Below are 8,522 nucleotides of genomic sequence, written 5' to 3' on the forward strand. Positions count from 1 at the left end.
TGGGAGCATATCGGAGCGAAATGGTTGTGGAAGCAAAGGGAGTGGATAGAACTGAAAGTATGCAGTGTAAATGGAAGCTAAGCAAAATGGGAGCAGAAACAAAGGGAGTGGAGAGAACAGAAAGTTTGCGGCGCAAATGGAAGCAAAGGAGTGAAATGGTAGCAGAAACAAAAGGACTAGAGAGAACTGAAAGGTTGCGGTGCAATGGGAGCAGAGCGGAGCAAAACGGGAACAGAAACGAAGGGAATGGAGAGAACTGAATAGTTGCGGCATAAATAGGAGCAGAGCGGAAACAACGGGAGTGAAGAGAATGGAAAGGATGCAGCGCAAATAGGAATGGATCGGAACTAAATGGATGGGGAACTAAAGGGAGTGGAGAGAACTGAAAAGTTGCGGTGTAAATCGGCGCAATGCGAAAATGGAGCGGAAGCAAAGGCTCTGGAGAGAACAGAAATGTTGCAATGCAAATAGGAGTGGAGTGGAGCGAAATGGTTGTGGAAACAAATGGAGTGGATAGAACTAAATGTTTGCGGTTCAAATGGGAGTGGAGCTAAATCAAATAGAGAGGATAGAACTTAAAGGTTGTGGTGCAAATGGGAGTGGAGTAAAATATGACAAGAAACAAAGGGAGTGGAGAGAACGGAAAGTTTGCGGTGCAAATGGGAGCGGAAGGACAAAATAGTAGAAAAAAAAGGGACTGGAGAGAACTGAAGGTAAGTGTCGCAAATGGGAGCGGAGCAAAATGGTAGCGGAACCAAATGGAGGGTAGAGAACTGCAAGGTTGCATCAAAAATGAGAGCAGAGCGGAGCGAAATGGGAGTGGAAACAAAGGGAGTTGAGAGAACTGTAAGGTTGTGGTGCAAATGGCAGCAAAGTGGAGCAAAATGATTGTAGAAAGAAAGGGAATGTAAATAGAAGTGGAGCAAAATGGGAGCAGAAACAAAGGGAATGGAGAGGATGGAAAGTTTGCGGCGCAAATGGGAGCGGAGGAGCTAAATGCTAGCAGAAACAAAGGGACTGTAGAGAACTGAAAGACTGCGGTGCAAATGAGAGCATCGTGCAGAAAAATGAAAGCAGAAACAAAGGTACTGGAGAGAACTGAAAGGTTGCAGTGTAAATGGGAGCACAGCGGAAACAATGGGAGTGAAGAGAACTGACAGGATGCAGCACAAATAGGAACGGATCGGAATGAAAATGGAGCAGAAACAAAGGGACTGGAGACAACAGAAATGTTGCGGCGCAAATAGGAGTGGAGTGGAGCGAAATCGGAGCAGAAACAAAGGGAGTAGAGAGAACTGAAAGGTTCCGTCTGAAATGGGAGAGGAGCACAGTGAAATGGGAGTGGAAATAAAAAGAATGGAGAAAACTGAAAGGTTGCGGCTCAAGTGGGAGCGGATCTAAAAAAAATGGGAGTGGAAACAAAGGGAGTGGAGAGAACTGGACGGTTGCCGTGCAAATGGGAGTGGAGAAGAAACAAAGTGAGTGGAGAGAACTGAAATGTGCAGCGCAAATGAGAGCAGAGCCGAGCGAAATGGGAGCGGAAATGAAAGGAATGGAGAGTACGGAAAGGTTGTGGCACAAATGGGAAGCGGAGCGGAGCAAAATGGGTGTGGAAACAAAGAAGTGGGAAGAACTTAAAGATTGCAGTGCAAATAGGAACGGAGTGGATCGAAATGGGAGCGGAAACAAAGGGAGTGGAGAGAAGTGAATTGTTCCGGCGAGAATGGGAGCAGTGCAAAATGGGAGTGGAGAGAACTGAAAGCTAGCGGTGCAAATGGGAGAAAAACTGAGCGCAAATGGGATCGGAAACAAAGAGAGTGGAGAGAACTGAAAGGTTGCAGTGCAAATGGGAGCAGAGTGAAATTGGAGAGGAAACAAAGGGAGTGGAGAGAACTGAAGGGCTGCGAAGCAAATGGGAGCGGAGCACAGTGAAATGGTAATGGAAACAACGGGAGTAATATTCACAGATTCATAGGTTCATAGGTTCATAAGGTTGGAAAGGACCTACAAGATCATCTAGTCCAACCATCCTGCTATCACTATCCCTACCTAACTACTAAAACAAATCCCTGTAGCACCTCATCTAAATGCTTCTTGAACAGCGCTAGGGAGAGTGCCTCAACCACCTCGTAGGCAGGCCATTCTAGTGCCTGACCACTATTTCAGAAAAAAAGTGTTTCCTCAGATCTAATCTAAATCTTCCCCGGTGCAACTTCTGGCCATTCCCTCTCATCCTGTCATTATTTATCAGGGAGAAGAGGCCCACCCCCTCCACACCACAACCTCCCTTCAGGAAGTGGTAGAGTGCAATAAGGTCTCCTCTGAGCCTCCTCTTCTCCAGACTAAACAATCCCAGCTCCCTCAGCCGCTCATCATAAGACTTGTGCTCCAGACCCCTCACCAGTTTTGTTGCCCTTCTCTGAACACGCTCCAGGGCCTCAATGTCCTTCTTGTAGTGAGGGGCCCAAAACTGAACACAGTACTCGAGGGGCGGCCGTACCAGAGCTGAGTACAGGGGGATGATCACCTCCCTGCTCCTGCTGGCTACACTATTTCTAATACAGGCCAGGATGCTGTTGGCCTTCTTGGCCACTTGGGCACACTGCCGGCTCATGTTAAACCAAGCATCAACCAACACCCCCAGGTCTTTTTCCTCTCTACATTCTTCAAGCCATTCTGCCCCAAGCCTATAGCATTGCATGGGGTTATTGTGGCCAAAGTGCAGGACCCGGCACTTGGTCTTATTGAACCTCATCCCATTTTGCTCAGCCCAGCTGTTCAGCCTATCCAAATCCCTCTGAAGGGCCTCCCTACCCTCAGGCAGTTTGACACATACTCCCAACTTGGTGTCATCTGCAAACTTACTGAGAGTACACTCAATTCCCTCGTCTAGGTCATCAATAAAGATATTAAACAAGATGGGCCCCAAAACTGACCCTTGGGGGACACCACTCGTAACAGGACGCCAGCTGGACTTAACTCCATTAACCACTACCCTCTGGGCACGGCCCTCCAGCCAGTTCTCCACCCAGAGAAGAGTGAACCTGTCCACACCACGGGCTGCCAGTTTCCTCAGGGGAATACTGTGGGAGACTGTGTCGATGGCCTTGCTGAAGTCCAGGTAGACTACATCAACAGCCTTTCCCTCATCTACCTGTCTGTTCACCCAGTCATAGAAGGAGATGAAGTTGGACAAGCATGACCTGCCCTTGCTGAACCCATGCTGGCGTGGTCTGATCCCCTTGTTGCCATGCACGTGTCGTGTGATTTCCCTCAAGATCATCTGCTCCATAACTTTCCCTGATACCGAGGTCAGGCTGACAGGCCTGTAGTTCCCCGGGTCTTCCTTACGGCCTTTCTTGTAGATGGGAGTCACATCGGCAAGCCTCCAATCTTGTGGGACCTCTCCAGATAACCAGGAATTCTGATAGATGGCAGAAAGTGGCTCGGCAATCACCTCTGCCAGCTCCCTCAGCACCCTGGGGTGGATCCCATCTGGCCCCATGGACTTGTGGCAGTTCAGGTGGAGGAGTAAATCTCTGACCGTCTCTGCTTGGATCACAGGGGGTGCATTATGCGCCCCGTCCCAGACTTCCAGGTCAGGGCAAGTACCCTGTGGACAACTGTTCTGTCTATTAAAGACAGATGTGAAGAAGGCATTGAGAACCTCAGCCTTTTCCTTATCATCTGTGGTTACATTCCCTGCCTCGTTGAGTAAAGGAGGGAAATTTTCCTTAGTTTTTCTCTTGCTGTTAATATATTTGTAAAAGGGTTTCCTGTTCTCCTTTACAGCAGTAGACAGTCTAAGTTCAAGCTGGGCTTTAGCATTTCTAACTTTCTGCCTGCAAATCTTGGCCAGTTCTCTGTAGTCACCCCAAGTAGCCTGTCCCATCTTCCAGAGGACTTAGACTCTCTTTTTCTCTCGGAGTCTCAACAAAAGTTCCCAGTTCATCCACACTGGTCTTTTTCTCCTCCGGCTTGACTTACGGGACTCCGAGACAGCCTGCTCCTGTGCCTTTAAGATTTCCATCTTGAGGAGCATCCAGTCTTCCTGGACCCCTTTACCCATCAGGAGCAAGTCCCAAGGGACCCTTGCAACAAGTGTCCTGAACAGGTCAAAGTCTGCCCTCCGGAAGTCCAAGGTAATAGTTTTGCTAGTCACCCTCTTGACGTCACCCAGAATAGCAAACTCCACCATTTCATGGTCACTCTGGCCAAGACAATCTCCAACCTTCACATCTCCTACTAGTCCTTCCCTGTTAGTGAAAAGTAGGTCTAGCAAGGCATCTCCCCTGGTAGGCTCTTGCACCAGCTGTGTCAGGAAGCAATCATCCACACATTCTCGAAATCTCATGGACTGCTTCCTCTGTGCAGTATTATATTTCCAGCATATGTCAGGGAAGTTGAAGTCCCCCATGAGAACGAGTGCTGGCCATCGTGCAACATCTACTTGTTGTTTATAGAACACCTCGTCTATTTCTTCATCCTGACTTGGTGGTCTATAACAGACCCCCACCACGATGTCACTCCTAAAGTCTATCCCCCTGATCCTTATCCATAAGGACTCTACTTTATCATTTCCAACCTCAAGCTCTTCAACATCAAAACACTCTTTGATATAGAGAGCTATGCCACCACCCTTTCTTCCCTGTCTATCCCTTCTGAAGAGCTTGTAGCCATCAATCCCAGTATTCCAGTCATGGGAGAGGTCCCACCATGTTTCTGTAATAGCCACAAGGTCATAGTTAGCCTGCCTCACAATGGCTTCAAGCTCTTCTTGTTTATTGTCCATGCTGCGTGCATTGGTATAGATGCACTTCAGCTGAGATATCTGCCTCGCCCCTTTCTCCAGCACAGCCTCCTTAGGCTCTTTACTGGTGAGCCCTGTTTTATCCCCTTCCCCCATCACAGCTAGTTTAAAGCTCTCTCAATGAGTCCAGCTAGCTCCTGTGCTAGGATTCGTTTCCCCCTTTGAGATAGGTGCGTCCCATCAACAGATAACAGGCCAGGAGCCGAGTAAACTGCCCCGTGGTCAAAAAACCCCAAAGTGTCTGTCTCTACACCAACCTCTCAGCCAATTATTCATCACCTGTGCTTTCCTAGCCCATTCTGTGTCCTTCACCACCCCAGAAGGTATGGATGCAAACACCACTTGTGCTCCCACCCCTTGAACTAATCGCCTTAATCCCCTGAAATCTCTTTTCATAGTTCGCAGACTTCTCTGAGATATTTCATTGCAGTCTGCCTGAACTATGAGTAACGGGTAGTAGTCGGTGGGGCGTATCAAATCCGGGAGTCTTCTAGCAACATCCCTGATCCTGGCCCCAGGGAGACAGCACACTTCCCTGCAGTTTGGGACTGGTCTGCAAATGGGGCCCTCAGTTCCCTTTAGAAGGGAGCCACCCACTACGATCACCTTCCTTTCTTTCTTAGTAGTAGCAGTCTCAATGCATGGAGTTGACTGCCTTGCCATTGGTGACCTCCTGTGGGAATCTTCCTGCACTTCACCCCTTATCACCTCTTCAACTTCCAATGCTGCAAATCTATTGCTTAGGGGTATCTGGGGACACTGGGGAAGCAGAGGGGGAGATTGCCCACGGTACCAAGCAGGGTACCGAGCAGGGACTCTCTGCCAGCCCTCCCTATCCCTCAGATATCCCCCTTCTGCCCTACGGGGAAAGGTCAGGGAGTCCACCACCAATTGCGGGGGATCTCCCCGGTGCCTTTCTCGCTGGCACTCTAGGGAGCTACTCCACCAGTCAATCTCCCGCTCACAGTCCCTGATGGCCCTCAGTCTCTCAACCTCCTCTTTCAGTTCAACCACCACCATGCTAAGAAGATCTTCCACCTGCTCACATCTTGCACAGGAGAACTGCTTAGCACCCTCATCCAGCAGTAGCAGCCTCTGGCACTCCTTGCAACCAGAGACCTGTGTAGCCACGCTTCTAGGCAGACCTTCTGTCTGATTCGCCACAGACTTTTTAAGGCAAGCCCTCTGTCTAGTAGAGACCATGGCACAAAAAAGAATAAAAACAAATAAAGGAAAAATTGAAAGTAAATAAATAAATAAATAATAGTTTATAAAAAAAAAAATATATATATATATATGAATTGTAATAACTTAAAAATAAAAAATAATGATAATAATTAAAAATTTATATATAAAATAAACACAAACAAACAAACAGTGGGTAGTGACACTTCGCTGCCCTCCCTGAGCCCGATTCAGCTTAGGGGTTTGGGCGAGGGCGCTGAAACCCTGGCAACGCCTACGCCTCATTAACCTCTCGCGAGAACAGCCTTAGGGTCTGGCCGCTCTCACTCGGCTCCCGAGAGACAGGAACCTCCCGAAAACCCACCCTGTACCTCAATCAGCCACTGCAGCTCCGGCTGTGCCGATTTCAAAGCAGTTGATCACGAGGACATTTCATGATGTGAAATGTTCCGACGCAAATGGTAGTGAAATGGGAGTGGAGAGAAGAGAAAGCCTGTGGTACAAATAGGAGCGGCACTGAGCAAAATGGGAGTGCAGAGAACTGAAGGGTTGCAGCGTAAATGGGAAGGGAGCGGAACAAAATGGGAGCTGAAACAAAGGGACTTAAGAGAACAGAAATGTAGCGGTGCAAATAGGAGCGGAGTGTAGCGAAATAGGATCAAAAACAAAGATAGAGGAGAGAAATGAAAGGTTGCGGCGCAAATGGGAGCAGAGCAAAATGGGAGCGGAAATGAAAGTAATGGAGAGTAGTGAAAGGTTGTGGCAAAAATGGGAGCATAGCAGAGCGAAATGGGAGGAGAAATAAAGTGAAGAGAACTGATAAGTTGCAGAGCAAATTGGAGCAGAGCGGAACAAAATGAGAGAGGAGAGAACTGAAAGGTTTCCATGCAAATGGGAGCAGAGTGAAATGGCAGCGGAAATGAAAGCAATTGAGAGTACTGAAAGGTTGTGGTGCAAGTAGGAGCTGTGCGGAGCGAAATGGGACTGGAAAGAAATGGAGTGGAGAGAACTGAAAGGTTGCAGTGCAAACAGGAGCGGTGTGGAATGAAATGGGAGTGGAGAGAAATGAAAGCGGAGTGACATGGGAGTGGAAACAAAGAGAGTGGGGAGAACAGAACTGTTGAGGCGCACCAAGGAGCAGAGTGAAGCGAAATCGGAGCGGAAACAAAGAGAGTGGGGAGAAGTGAAATGTTCCGGCCCAAATGGTATTGAAATCGGAGTGGAGAGAACTGTAAGGTTGCAGCGTAAAAGATTGCAGAGTGGAACAAAATGGGTGCTGAAAAAAAAGGACTTAAGAGAAGAGAAATGTAGTATTGCAAATAGGAGCGGAGTGGAGCGAAAAAGGAGCATAAACAAAGAGAGAGGAGTGAAATGAAAGGTTGCAGCGCAAATGAAAGCAGAGAAAAATGGGAGCGGAAACAAAGGGAGAGGTGAGAACTGAAAGGTTGTGGCGCAAATGGGAGCGGCGCAGAGCGAAAAGGGAGTGCAGAGAACTGAAAGATTTCAGTGCAAATGGGAGCAGTGTGGTGCCAAATGGGAGCGGAAACAAAGGTAGTGGTGAGCGGTGAAATGTTCCGTTAAGATTGGGAGCAGTGCAAAATGCGTGTGGAGAGAAGTGAAAGGTTGCGGTACAAATGGGAGCGGAGTGAATTGGGAGTGGAAACAAAGGGAGTGGAGAGAAGTGAAGTGTTCCGGCGCAAATGGGAGTGAAATGGAAGTGGAGAGAAATCAAAGGCTGTGGTGCAAATAGGAGCAGCGCAGAGAGAAAAGGGAGTGCAGAAAAGTGAAAAGTTGCAGAGCAAATTGGAGCAGAGCTGAATGAAGTGGGAGCATATACAAAGGGAATGGAGAGAAGAGAAATGTAGCAGTGCAAATAGGAGTGCAGAGGAGCTAAATAGAAGCGAAAACAAAGGGAGTGGATTGAAACGAAAGGTGGCGGCACTAATGAAAGCAGAGCAAAATGGGAGCGGAAACAAAGGGAGTGGAAAAAACTGAAGGGCTGTGAAGCACATGAGAGCTAAGCTGAGTGAAATGGGAGCAGAAACAAAGGGACAGGAGAGAATACAATTGTTGCGGCGCAAGTAGAAGCAGAGTGGAGCGAAATGGGAGCGGAAACGAAGGGAGTGGAGTGAGGTGAAATGTTCCATCGCAAGTGGGAGCGAAAGAGGAGTGGTGAGAAGGGAACGGTTGAGACACAAATGGGAGCAAAGAGAAATAGGAACGGAAACAAAGAAAGAGGTGAGAACTGAAAGGTTGCAGCGCAAATGGGAGCGGAGAAAAATTGGTGCGGAACTAAATGGAGGTGAGAGAACTGTAAGGTTGCATCGCAAACGAGAGCAGAGTGGAGTGAAATGGTTGTGGAAATAAAGTGAGTGGAGAGAAATGAAAGGTTGCAGTGCAAATTGGAGCGAAGCAGAGCAAAATGGGAGGAGAAACTAAGGGAGTGGAGAGAAATGAAATGTTATGGCGCAAATGGGAGCAAACCGATATGGCAGAGAGTAATCGGAGAAGAAAGAAAGGGAGTGGA

The sequence above is a fragment of the Cyrtonyx montezumae genome, unplaced genomic scaffold, assembly GCF_038088225.1.
Source record: "Cyrtonyx montezumae isolate F1298 unplaced genomic scaffold, pur_monq_1.0 scaffold_28, whole genome shotgun sequence".
NCBI classification, from domain to species: domain Eukaryota; kingdom Metazoa; phylum Chordata; class Aves; order Galliformes; family Odontophoridae; genus Cyrtonyx; species Cyrtonyx montezumae.